Source organism: Aulonocara sp. 'chitande type north' Nkhata Bay, linkage group LG11 (genome assembly GCF_057382095.1).
Source record: "Aulonocara sp. 'chitande type north' Nkhata Bay isolate Kocher_YH1m ecotype deep benthic linkage group LG11, A_spYH_male_GT1.1, whole genome shotgun sequence".
Classification (NCBI taxonomy): Eukaryota; Metazoa; Chordata; class Actinopteri; order Cichliformes; family Cichlidae; genus Aulonocara; species Aulonocara sp. 'chitande type north' Nkhata Bay.
Window position 1 is genome coordinate 34,432,592 of NC_141354.1, and position 11,727 is coordinate 34,444,318.

The window sequence follows — 11,727 nt, forward strand, 5'->3', positions numbered from 1 at the left end:
AAATGTGCTGTCATGTCTTACTGTAGCTCTAAAAAGGCACATCTGTGAATGACACAAAAGTAATTGCTTGACCATTTTGGCACTGTTACATAATCAATATCTGCAAAGGTTTGGGGTGTATATGAGGAAAGAAAAGTATGTGTAAGAGATGCCAAAGCATGCACACAATTTGTAGCCAGAGAGGAAGAAAAATTAGTGTCGATATCATCTAGCTTGCTGTGCATGTTTATCACAACAGATGCTCTTTTTTTTTATTTTTATGAAATTGAACCCAAAGATTTATCTTGCCATATGGCTGTTAGTCAAATGTTTAGACATATCTGCTGCTCTTTTCCCTGCTGGCATGTCCCCCTCTGTGATCCACCTAGGAAAAAAAAAACCTTTAAAATCCTAGGAAGTGCTCTGACCTCAGGATTCATCTTATTAAGCCATTAACTAAGACATTCTTTAGGATGGATTACAGGTCAACTAATCAGAGACCGACTTATTTTGATGAGACTTATAGAGATAGTTTGTCTAAATATCTCAGATGTCAGCTTAAGAAATATGGATGAACCTGCTAAATTGAGATATAGTACATTCATCCATTCTTTCTTAGCTGTTTGAAATAAATACCATGCAGTGGTCAGGTAGAAACAGTAAGCATGTGCAAAGAAGGCCAAATCGTGGGGCTTAACTACATTAAATACAATACATAGAAATTGTGTTCTAGTCTTTGCCTAAACCACAAATATAACAACAGATTCTGATTAAAGTGAGAACCCAAACAGTTGTACTTTTGATTTCTTTATTACCGGTAATCTTATTTCTTTTAATGCTTTTCATCACTGTGACGGCTTCTCTCACTGTGCTTGTTCCTTCCCAGTGGTGATGTAGGATCTGATGGGTCTAAACAAGGCACCCATTCAACTAGCATTCATCACCATTATGTTAAAAATATTCTGACACCCCAAGAACAAAAGTCCTATAAAATGAGAAGTAAAACATTTTTGTGACCACACCAGAGACGACTATGGTTATTTTAACAATCCCCAAGAAAAAGTATTGTGAAGTGTTAATGCTAATAAAACTAATGTCTACATTGTTTCAACCTGGCAATTATACTGCAGAGATGACTGCTTATGTCCCAACTCTGAGTCTTGGCCACTTGCATTTAACTGGGTCTTGTGACGGGTCATGTGACAGCCATGTAACTTAACTAATTTAGGCTGCTCTGCAGGCTAAATTAACTAATGTTTAATGTCAGAGGAAAGCAAAAGAATGATGCGATGCTTTTTGAAATATCCTTGAAACATTTCTCCCCCACATTTTAAGCTAAATTAGATGCATTTAGTTATTTAGCAATATATTTATTTGCTATTATTTGCTTCCCTCATATCTAGGGATGGGTACCGGTATCCGGTGCCATAATGGCACCGGTTCTGACATAAACAGTAGTAACTAGACCGAAAAGCAGCGCACATTTCGGTGCTTTTTTTTCCTGAGCTGTGATACACTTTAGATTCTAGCCAATCATTTTACGTTTCCGAGGATAGTAGGCGGGGCCAGGTACGTACGTTCTTTTAGAGCAGAGCTACAGATTAAAAATGCCCAAGGCAAAGCGGTCAAAATTCTGGCTGTACTTCACAGCAAAATATGCAAACTCAGCAGCCTGCAACAAGTGCTTTAAGCTGATACTGTGATACTGTCAAAGGAGGTAACACCTCAAATTCGATGAAACACCTGGCGACTGAAGAAAATATAATCTGATCAAACATTATTCAGCTTTAAATATTGTTCAGCTTTAAACATTATTCAGCTTTAAATATTGTTCAGCTTTAAACATTATTCAGCTTTAAATATTGTTCAGCTTTAAACATTATTCAGCTTTAAATATTGTTCAGCTTTAAAGTTACTGTGCAACTGTGTAATAAAAATGTGCTTTGGCCTTGAGAGCGATAAGAAGCGATCGCCTCGTCCTGCAGGTGAAAGATATCTGCAGGCGAGGAGACTAGAACACCCAAGGCCGCTTTCCTTTTATGGAGTTGTTTTTCTGCTAATGCAGCACTTGCCTCACAACCCCCTCCTGTAAGTTTTAGAGAATATATACCCATCCTCACAGCAAATATTTGGAATCTTTTGATGTGAGCTGTTGTGAGAGGTTGTCTCTGTCTTAATAAAAGTTCACTGATTCCCCATCTGCAGCAGGTGTCCGGTTGTCTTCATTCTCCGCCAGCCTGGTTAAGTCTATTCCTCCTTAACATCTAAAAGAACCTATTTAATGAAGGAAGACGGGTTCACTTTGTGTTTAATATTATTCTATTGCTGTTGTTGTTTTTTATATCCTTCAAATGGCGTCACGAACAGGATCCGCTCCAGGTCAAACTGGAACGGGAGGGAGGACATCGGCCGTGGTCTGAGTGAACGGAGTTTGGACAAAAGCTGTGTACACACAAAAAACAAGGTAAGCAGACCTTTTATTTCTGCTATATTGAACATTATAAAAATACTTAGTGTCCAAACTCCTAGTAATTCATAACCAAAATTGTCTGGCTTACTTAAGGCTTGTTGAGAATCAGACAAGTGAATAAGAGATAAGTGAATAAGAAATAAGTGAATAAGTGAATAAAGATAAGAGTGAACTGAGGTCTGGCCACGGTTGCAGCCGACGGGTTTGCTCTCCGGTGTCGGATACATACCTCAGCAGGTCTGGGACCTTGAAAGGGTTTATTAGTAACGCCTTTCTAAACAATTAAAAGGTTAAAGGCCTTGAGAATATTTTTTAGTAATATTCTCTAAACTACAGAAGGGTTAGGAAGGCCCAGAGGACTTTATTAGAAAAGATCCTCTAAAACTTAAAAAAGAGAAGTACTGGTTGGAGTCCATAGGAGGGGTCCCTTTGATCAATAGGAGAAAACGGATCTCTTCTTAAAACCCCGATGATTTTAGTGTTTTAAATGTTTTGATGTTCTGTTTGATATTGGACACACATAAATACACGCTGAATGCTTGCTGTGGAACACTGGGCAGGACAGTTTGTTCTCCGTTGTTCACAGATTACACAATTAAAGGAACTAGGTTCCTCTTTTGGTTAAAATAATACACCACACATAGAATTTTTTTTACACATTTATTACATACATACGGAGGGTAATGAGTGACTGCAGGTAATGTATAAAGTGTGAATGAGACGTGTGAACAAGGTGACAACCAACTAGCACCCCTATCAGGAAGCTCTAGGCAAGGTTACCCGCCAGACTCCGGTTTGGTAGAAGCTTGGTAACACCTGAAGGGATATTTCAGTGCTGACTCACCTTTAAAGCAGCGCCCCAGCTGATTAGTGCCTAACAGAGGCAGAAACCCAGCTGGCCCAAATTCTCCTTTAAAAGCAATAAAAGAACACTCCTTCATTGACAGTAAAATGGATGGAGAATTAGATCGAGAAACTAATGATGATGGTTGGGGTCCCGGTGTTATTCTTAGCACATTGGGAGAACAATTAACATGTGTTGAGACAGTCATCAACTCCACACACCAGCCTAAAGAAGCAAAACAGCTGAAAGATGCTTTTAAATTAGTCAAAAAGTTAGGGGTAACCTCTTCTGGCATATGTCTATGCGGGCCCGTGTGTAAATAGAACATAAATTACCGGTGTGTGTAAATAAAGTGTAAAATAGTGGTATAAACTGTCTGTTGAATTTCTCCTGAGTGTTGAAAAAAAGGAAAAACTCTTTTCTGCTCTCTCTGAGAGAGGGGCTGTGTGTGTGAGACAGGAAGTGTGCATGCCCATAGAAGGAAAGAGATGAGGTAAACTCTGTGCAGATAGACCGAAGTAAAAAAAAAAAGGAAAAGGGTCTCTCTCTCTGTCTCTGTGAGAGGAAAAAGGTGGGGGCCGAGTGAGCCCGCGGGGCCGAGCGGGTCCGCGGGAGCGAGCGTGTATGCTGTATGAGGAAGAAGGGAGTGAGAGGGAGCGAGTGAAAAGAGTAATCGAGTATTTGGTGATTTTTTTATTATTTCAGAGGCACTGGGTAAGAGTTTTGACTTTAGCTGTGAGAGTTGTGAAAAGAGCAGGTTTTTCTTTTGTTGTAGACTGTGAGTAATCGGTGTTTTTCTGCCTATTGTGCTGCGTGGAAGACACAGAAGTGTAGAAATGTTTGTGGTTTATCTTTGTTTGACGTTTTATATAGAGTTGGTTGATTCAGGGTGATTTCTCCCGTTTAAGGGAGGAGTTGCATTGTGGTTATGTTAAAGCTTTGCTGTAGGGGTATGTGTGTGATTTTGTGCTGGCTTCGCATGTTTAAATGGATGCATAGAAGTTTGTCAGTGAGAAATTGTTATGGTGGGGTTTTAAAGTTAGTGAAGAGTCAAACAACGCCCACTGTTTTAAAAAGGCCCAAAACATCATAAAAGACACCTCACATTCTGGCCACTCCCTGTTCGAACTGTTGCCCTAAGGCAGACGGTACAGGGCAATCAGAGCAAGGACTAATAGACTCAAACACAGCTGTTATCCAACTGCAATAACACATCTGAATACTAGAAAAATGTCCACAATGCCACTCTTGTGTTAATATATGCACGGTCTGAAGCATGACGGTGGGAATACTTAGTATTTTAAGTATTCTATCTATTTTATTGATTGAATTTTATTGTTTTTTTATATTTGATATTACTAGGGATGATGCAATGATCGGGGACCATTCTTAATGTCGTCGGTCTCATGACAATGACAATAAAGTTTTTGATTTTGATTCTGATTCTGAAATACACCCTCCTCAAGAGTTCAATGATTTAGGCAGTTATGTTTATACAAATACTAAATGTATGTTTAGTGTCTTCATACAGGTGTTTTTTCTTAACCTGGAAGCCTGAGTACGGCAGCAGAAGACAGGCCAAGCTTTGGCTAAAATTCACGACTGGACACCAGAGTTGTCCTCACCCCTCCCGGTAAAACAAAAAAGAGAGAATGTAGTTTGAGGCGGGTTTTTCTTGCTGAACTGCTCTGGGTGCTGTGTCCCTGAATCTCACCAGTGTTAACCTCTGGCGGAAGACATGGAGAAAAGGAAAAGATGTTCCTGGTAAATCACTGAAACAAATAAAACCACACACAACCAGAGAAAGATATGAGAAGGGTGAGGAACAGACACATGTGCGTGTTAGAGACATGCCTCGTTTGAGAAAAAGTTAAAGTAACCCATATACAGACGCACCCATACATGCAATGAAGAAACAGCTTACATACATGTGCACGTACATGCAAGGTTAAAGTAGCGACACTTAACATACACCTGTTTTTAAATGATATAGTTTATACATTACTGACAATTAAACGCTTTGGGTTGCAGGACAACAACGTAACGTCAAAAGACAAAGACACTGGTCTGAGGATTAAGTGAGGACACGACAAATTTAGTGGTTAAAAGGGTCGACTTGGGACATGTTTTTGTTGATTGTTTAAGACAAATGACTACTGAATGATAGGAAATTCCTTTTTAGGTTTCTAAACAGGATCTTAAGAATTTTAACACGTACCTGTGTTGTCCTGTCAACTTGAGGGGTTATGAGTTGATTATATGGTGAAAAAAAAAAAAAAAAAAAACAAAAACAAAAAAGGGGGGAGACGAGATCTCGTTGTTTCTCCCCTCTCGGGATAACACAGCCAACACAGCACAGCCAACACAACATCATTTTCCTGTTCGCCTGTTTTGTTTTGTTTTTGTTTTTTCTGAGAGCCGAAGCTGACCTGGACTCCTACCCTCCCCTCTACCATCGTTGCCCTCTCCGCGACCATCTTTGACCCTTTGACCCCTGAAGGCCACAGCAGCTGGACTCACAACAACAACTTGAGGATGTCAACAGTGCTGCAAAAGAGTGATCTCATGCAGCAGAGACGGAGAGCACTAAACCTAAAGCCCGTTTCACTACACGGGGGAAATTCCCAGGCTGCGTCAGCTGACAGAGCTGTGACGAGACGCGCATTAAGCCCGGAGGAAAAGGGACGGTGAGCAGAAGGATGCTGACCTCTGAGAAGAGCCGAACAGCAGAGCTGCAGAAGGCAGAAGCAAAAGGGTCAAGGTACAAGGAGAAGATGCAGGCAGCTGCAACAACGGATGAAAACAGACCCAAAGAGGAGGGGAGGACCCTAGGCCATGCGTCAGGCCGCTGGTTTACCTAAACTACAGAACAGGAAGGTGATGAACACAAACATATACCAACACACGAACACACACTTCTGCATGCGCCTACTTAGAATGAAGGGAAACACACACATGAACACTTATGCACTTGTTGAGGGAGCAAAAACTGATACATACCCATGCACTAAAATCAAAATGTTGATTTAATTTACTAAGAAGTGACACACAATGCTCCAGCTGCTGCAATGAAGAATGCTTTACTGACAAAGGCTCAATGCTGCACACAACAAAGTCAAATACAGAATTTGCTATAATAATAAGCCCAGAGGGCATTTGTGTGGTCTGGGGAGCAGAGTCCGGAGCGCTTTGGTTATGAAAATGATGCCCGTGCGAGATATCTGGGGCTTAAGGCCTCGACTTAATTGTTTACTCTACACTAAAAAGAAAAGAAAACACTCTGAGCAGTGGTGCAGAGTGAAAACGAGGAATTAACAGTGTGAGTTTTATTTCAGAGCGCCACGTCATTGTGATGGAGATTTAATAAAGGAGGAACACACGGACAAAGAAGAAGAGAAGGGGGGGCAGCCCTTGAACGCGATTGCCTGAGGCATTAAAGTTCTGTACTAAATTCTGGTTTCCAGTGTGAGAAAAGTCACGCAGTGCCAGTAGTAGAGCTAGGTTGAGTGATGATTCTAAATTACTGTAAGTAAATCATCGTACACCGTTCAAGTTTCATGAAAACGGGGATCTAGACTTTGTTGAACCCTAGGCAATTTGAACAGGTAAAAGTCGAGTGACCAAGTAGCAGTTGAATAAAAGTCATTGAATAAGTGTTGAAATAAACTGGCAGAATTAAGAGAATTAAAACATTTCAAGAGCTCAACTTACTTAATGGTTCAATTTTGTTTCACGAACGCAAAACATATAGGTTTATGAATATGAAAAGGTTGAGGTGGTGTTGATTTGACTCTGTGTAGGTTTAGGTTGGTATTTTTATTGATGGGAAGAATATTCAGTGACAAGTCCTAAGACCCGGGCGTCTGCATTTTGTTTTTGTTATTTTTCATTTTATTTTGTTTTATATTTACTGATTTTTGTTTGTGAATCTTTTCTTTAAGCAGATCTGCACATCGGAAATTACAAGCATTACACGTCGGCGAGAAAATTGTTGTAAGTGAGTTTCTCCGCATTGAAATGGGTTCTGGAGGAAACACTTGTGGGGACAATTAGAAACGAGAGTCCCTGTTTAAAAAAGGATTCAGCGAGGTAATCCAAACTCAAGTTCTGGTTTCTTTTTGAGATGACGTCATTTTGCTGAGTGTGGAAACTAGATGCGACGACAGGTTTCACTATCAGCAAAGAACGGATGAATGGATGAAAGACTGGGAATAAAAACAAACGGACTGACTGGTAAAAGGTGACAAGACTTGACCATGACTCAAGGTTAACCACCTCCACCTAGATAGGATAAAAGGGTGGATGAATTTATGTGGGTTTCTTTTACAGGAGTAGAAGGATGACAAAATATTCGAGGATGAGTGAACCTGTAAATGCCATTTTTGTGTCTTGTGTTGCTTACAGAGGTAACTGCGCAGCGTTACCATTTACATTTTCTTCCCTACAGGGTTACAGTTTTAATGTTTTTCTATTACAGGATTTCTGGGCGGATGTGTGAAGAAACGGTGTTTATGGGTTAGGAGTTGGGGATGCTATTACACTGTATTCTGGTGAGAGTGTTGGGGGAGACACACCCTGTCTTGAAAACTGTGATTCTTTTACAGGAAATGTTTTATAGCACCTATGGAATGAGGATGTCTGACTACGGTCAATGTGCTGCTAATGTTTGCTTTGCTTTGGTGAGAGGGGTGCAGTAGAAAACAGACAAGTGACATGACAACAAGTAATAATAACAGATAACAAATTTGGGGACAGTTTGACCTAGAGCCCACTAACTGGCCATTAGGGGCTCTCTCTCTCATTGCCCAGAGGGGGAATAAAGCAAATTGTGGCAATAATAGTGATTTAATGATTGGAGAAACCTGAACATGATACTTGTCTGTTGAGCTGAATCGTTTATTACTCTTATGATTTTCCGGTGGGACTATGAAGATTTTTTGGTACAGATTGCAGGTTGTTGCTCTTTAACTCCTAGAACACGCCCTTGGCGAGGTGAGGGGAACTGGACCACCTTTCTCTGACCCATCATACTCTATTAGACGACATACAAGCTAAGTAAACATTTCTTGGCCCTTTCCCCCTGAAATGACAGGCAGGCAAAGATGTTGCGTCTTTGTTTGCTTCCTGGCCCTGGGTCTCATTCCCATTGGCATAATCCTGATCTGTGAAGGGCCCCCGACACTTGTGACACCTTGAAGTTCAAAAGCTTCGCCCACTTCTGACAGTCCGATTTTTGACAAATGTAGCCCCTAGGGTCTTGCCCACCACTTCCTCTCCAGTTTTACCATATTCACTTTTGAATGTCCTTAGCAGTTACCGCTCTGAGTTTATTTTACGGTTGATTTATTCTTTCACATTTTCACGTTTATATCTCTCATTATTATAGTATACTCTGTACTCTCCACATTTTTATCATTACTTATGCTTTTTGGTTGCTGAGTTACAGGAACTGTTAATTTTGTGTCACTACCCTGGTTGCACTAACTCGTTGTACCCTTGTGTGCAGGACAGCTGTTACTGCTTTCATCGGGAACCGAGACTGCTTGCAGCCGACCCCTGGGCAGGGTGGTGCCTGGACTCTTTTCTCCTCATCTGCAATGACAGATAAAGACAAATGAAAAGACCCGAGGAGTTTTTCGAGCCAGGCTTCGACACGTCTCTGTGTTCCTTTGATTGTTACTTATTTTTGTGTGTTGACCCATTTAAGATGGGTCAAAAGGGGGATTTGAAGAAAATATAATCTGATCAAACATTATTCAGCTTTAAATATTGTTCAGCTTTAAACATTATTCAGCTTTAAATATTGTTCAGCTTTAAACATTATTCAGCTTTAAATATTGTTCAGCTTTAAACATTATTCAGCTTTAAATATTGTTCAGCTTTAAAGTTACTGTGCAACTGTGTAATAAAAATGTGCTTTGGCCTTGAGAGCGATAAGAAGCGATCGCCTCGTCCTGCAGGTGAAAGATATCTGCAGGCGAGGAGACTAGAACACCCAAGGCCGCTTTCCTTTTATGGAGTTGTTTTTCTGCTAATGCAGCACTTGCCTCACAACCCCCTCCTGTAAGTTTTAGAGAATATATACCCATCCTCACAGCAAATATTTGGAATCTTTTGATGTGAGCTGTTGTGAGAGGTTGTCTCTGTCTTAATAAAAGTTCACTGATTCCCCATCTGCAGCAGGTGTCCGGTTGTCTTCATTCTCCGCCAGCCTGGTTAAGTCTATTCCTCCTTAACATCTAAAAGAACCTATTTAATGAAGGAAGACGGGTTCACTTTGTGTTTAATATTATTCTATTGCTGTTGTTGTTTTTTATATCCTTCACGACGCATAGCGTTTTTTTTTAAAGCCGAGAAATGCGCCGTATTTGATAGCTTGCTGCGAGACCTCACACCGTGCACATCTACTCCGGGTGGGTTGCCTGTTATCGGACCCGGAGTTAGCAACATCCCCCAAAAACACGAAGAGGAGAGTCCTGGCCCCTAGCCCTGCCAGTGTAGCAGAAATGATGAAGGATGATGATGGCAGCAGCAGCCGTTCATCTCTGCGTGAGTAGCTTAATGTAGGGCTGCTCAATTAATCGAATTTTAATCACGATTACGATCTGGGCTTTCAACGATCATTAAAAATGACTGAGCCGATTATTAGCCCCTCCCTCATTTATCCGCGACACCTTAAAGGCCGTCTGTGAAAATATTGTCGGGCATAAACCGGTCCGTGGCGCAAAAAAGGGTGGAGACCGCTGATTAAGAGGACCCGAGGGAAGCTCGGAAAGCTAAGCAGAAGTTATTTGGAGAGTGACTGCCGTTGGTTGAAAAGAGAGTTTAAAAAAAAAAAAAACTTCAGTGGTGTTGCACACCATTTTATATTATTTTTTTAAAGTTATTGTTAACCCTTTAAAGCCGGTCAGAGCAGCACGCTCCGTTTTGCTCCGTTTTGCGTAACTATTTTTAAATCCCTGTAGAATCTGAACCGTGTAAGCTAGCGCAATAATTTGTTTTGCATATGAAACCGGAGGAGTTTTACTTACATCTGATGCCCTCAGCTTGTCCTAGGTCACGGTTTCGTTCCACATATAGCTTTGCAAAAATTGCATAAAAAGCGCTTGCAGGAACAAAAACATAATATTCCAGAAACACGCTTTGCCGTTCCTATCAGCTGTTCGTAACACTTCCCACAGTAAAATGATGCACATGCTGTTTTCTTTGCAAATTTGCATCATAGGATTGTTTTTTGTTTTTCCTGCAGTATATAAAAATTGCTGTATCTCCAAAATAAAACTATGAAGACACTCAAAATAAATTTCCTGTGGTGGGAAACTATTTTTTTGCAACTTTATTGTATTTAAAGTTTTGAGGGATAAACCTCTTAAATCTCTCCAAGTAGAAATATATGTAAACAAAACAAAAGCGATTTTCAATTTTTTTGTAGTTTATTGCACTTTTTTGCAATTTATGTAATTACTATGGACTTAATGCATACATATTATTAAAATATGGGCTATAACAGTTGTATTGATGTATAGCAACTTGAAATGCTCCCACAAATGGCACTACAACATGTAAAAAAAAAAAAAAATATAAGCTCTGGTGGACTTGGTTCTATAGTAGGTCTTAAAGGGTTAAATAAATATCGTCAAATAATCGTGATCTCAATTTCAGTGAAAATAATCGTGATTATCATTTTTGCCATAATCGAGCAGCCCTAGCTTAATGTTGTTCGTGTGTAATTTACGTTGAGTAGGCTAACCACGTTATTAAATTAATGCATGCAAGGTGAACTAGCAAACACCGTAGTAGTTACATGCGGCTGTCTTCTTGTTTGATGGCAGATACTCCCTTCACCCTGGCCAAAAAGGTTAAAATGACCAAAGAAAAAGTGGAAAACAGCTAAACATGAGAGGTTTTTGGACAAAGTTTGTGTTTTTCCATTGTTTAAGCACTGCTTCCAGCCAAGAGTGATACCATATATGCCCCATAGCTGCAGAAAAGGCTAACATTGTTATCATTTTACAAAAAAACAGCTGAACATGAGAGGTTTTTGGACCAATTTTGTGTTCTCCATTCTTTAAGCACCGGTTTGAGCACCGTTTATGCACCGGCACCGTTTCAAAAGTACCGGTTTGGCACCGGTATCGGATAAAACTTAAACGATACCCATCCCTACTCATATCTGTATTCCTTTTCTTTTATCCTCTCTCTCATTTTTTTCTCACGTTTTTTCCTCCCAGAAGAATAACTCCACGTCATTTCCATTGTGTGGCTTTCTTTGTTGCCGTTATGTTTGTTTTTAACTAAATCATCCTTGTCACTTGCAACAGAAGAGCATAGAGTCAAGTTGGGCCCCCTTAGGGCGGTCAGCTCTCTCCTCCTGTTATTTCAGCCCTCCGGGCCCCCTTGCTGGCCTGGTTCCCTAAGCAGATGGCTGGCCAGC

The 11,727-nt window shown here is 40.4% G+C and overlaps 1 long non-coding RNA gene across 1 annotated transcript; it reads left to right on the plus strand.

Moving 5' to 3' along the window:
* Nucleotides 1-1,736: 1,736 nt before the first annotated feature.
* On the plus strand, nucleotides 1,737-9,472 carry LOC147319596 (uncharacterized). The gene is made up of 2 exons (XR_015131560.1): nucleotides 1,737-2,219; nucleotides 2,347-9,472. It is a non-coding gene; the product is annotated as an uncharacterized LOC147319596 (long non-coding RNA).
* Nucleotides 9,473-11,727: the final 2,255 nt, after the last annotated feature.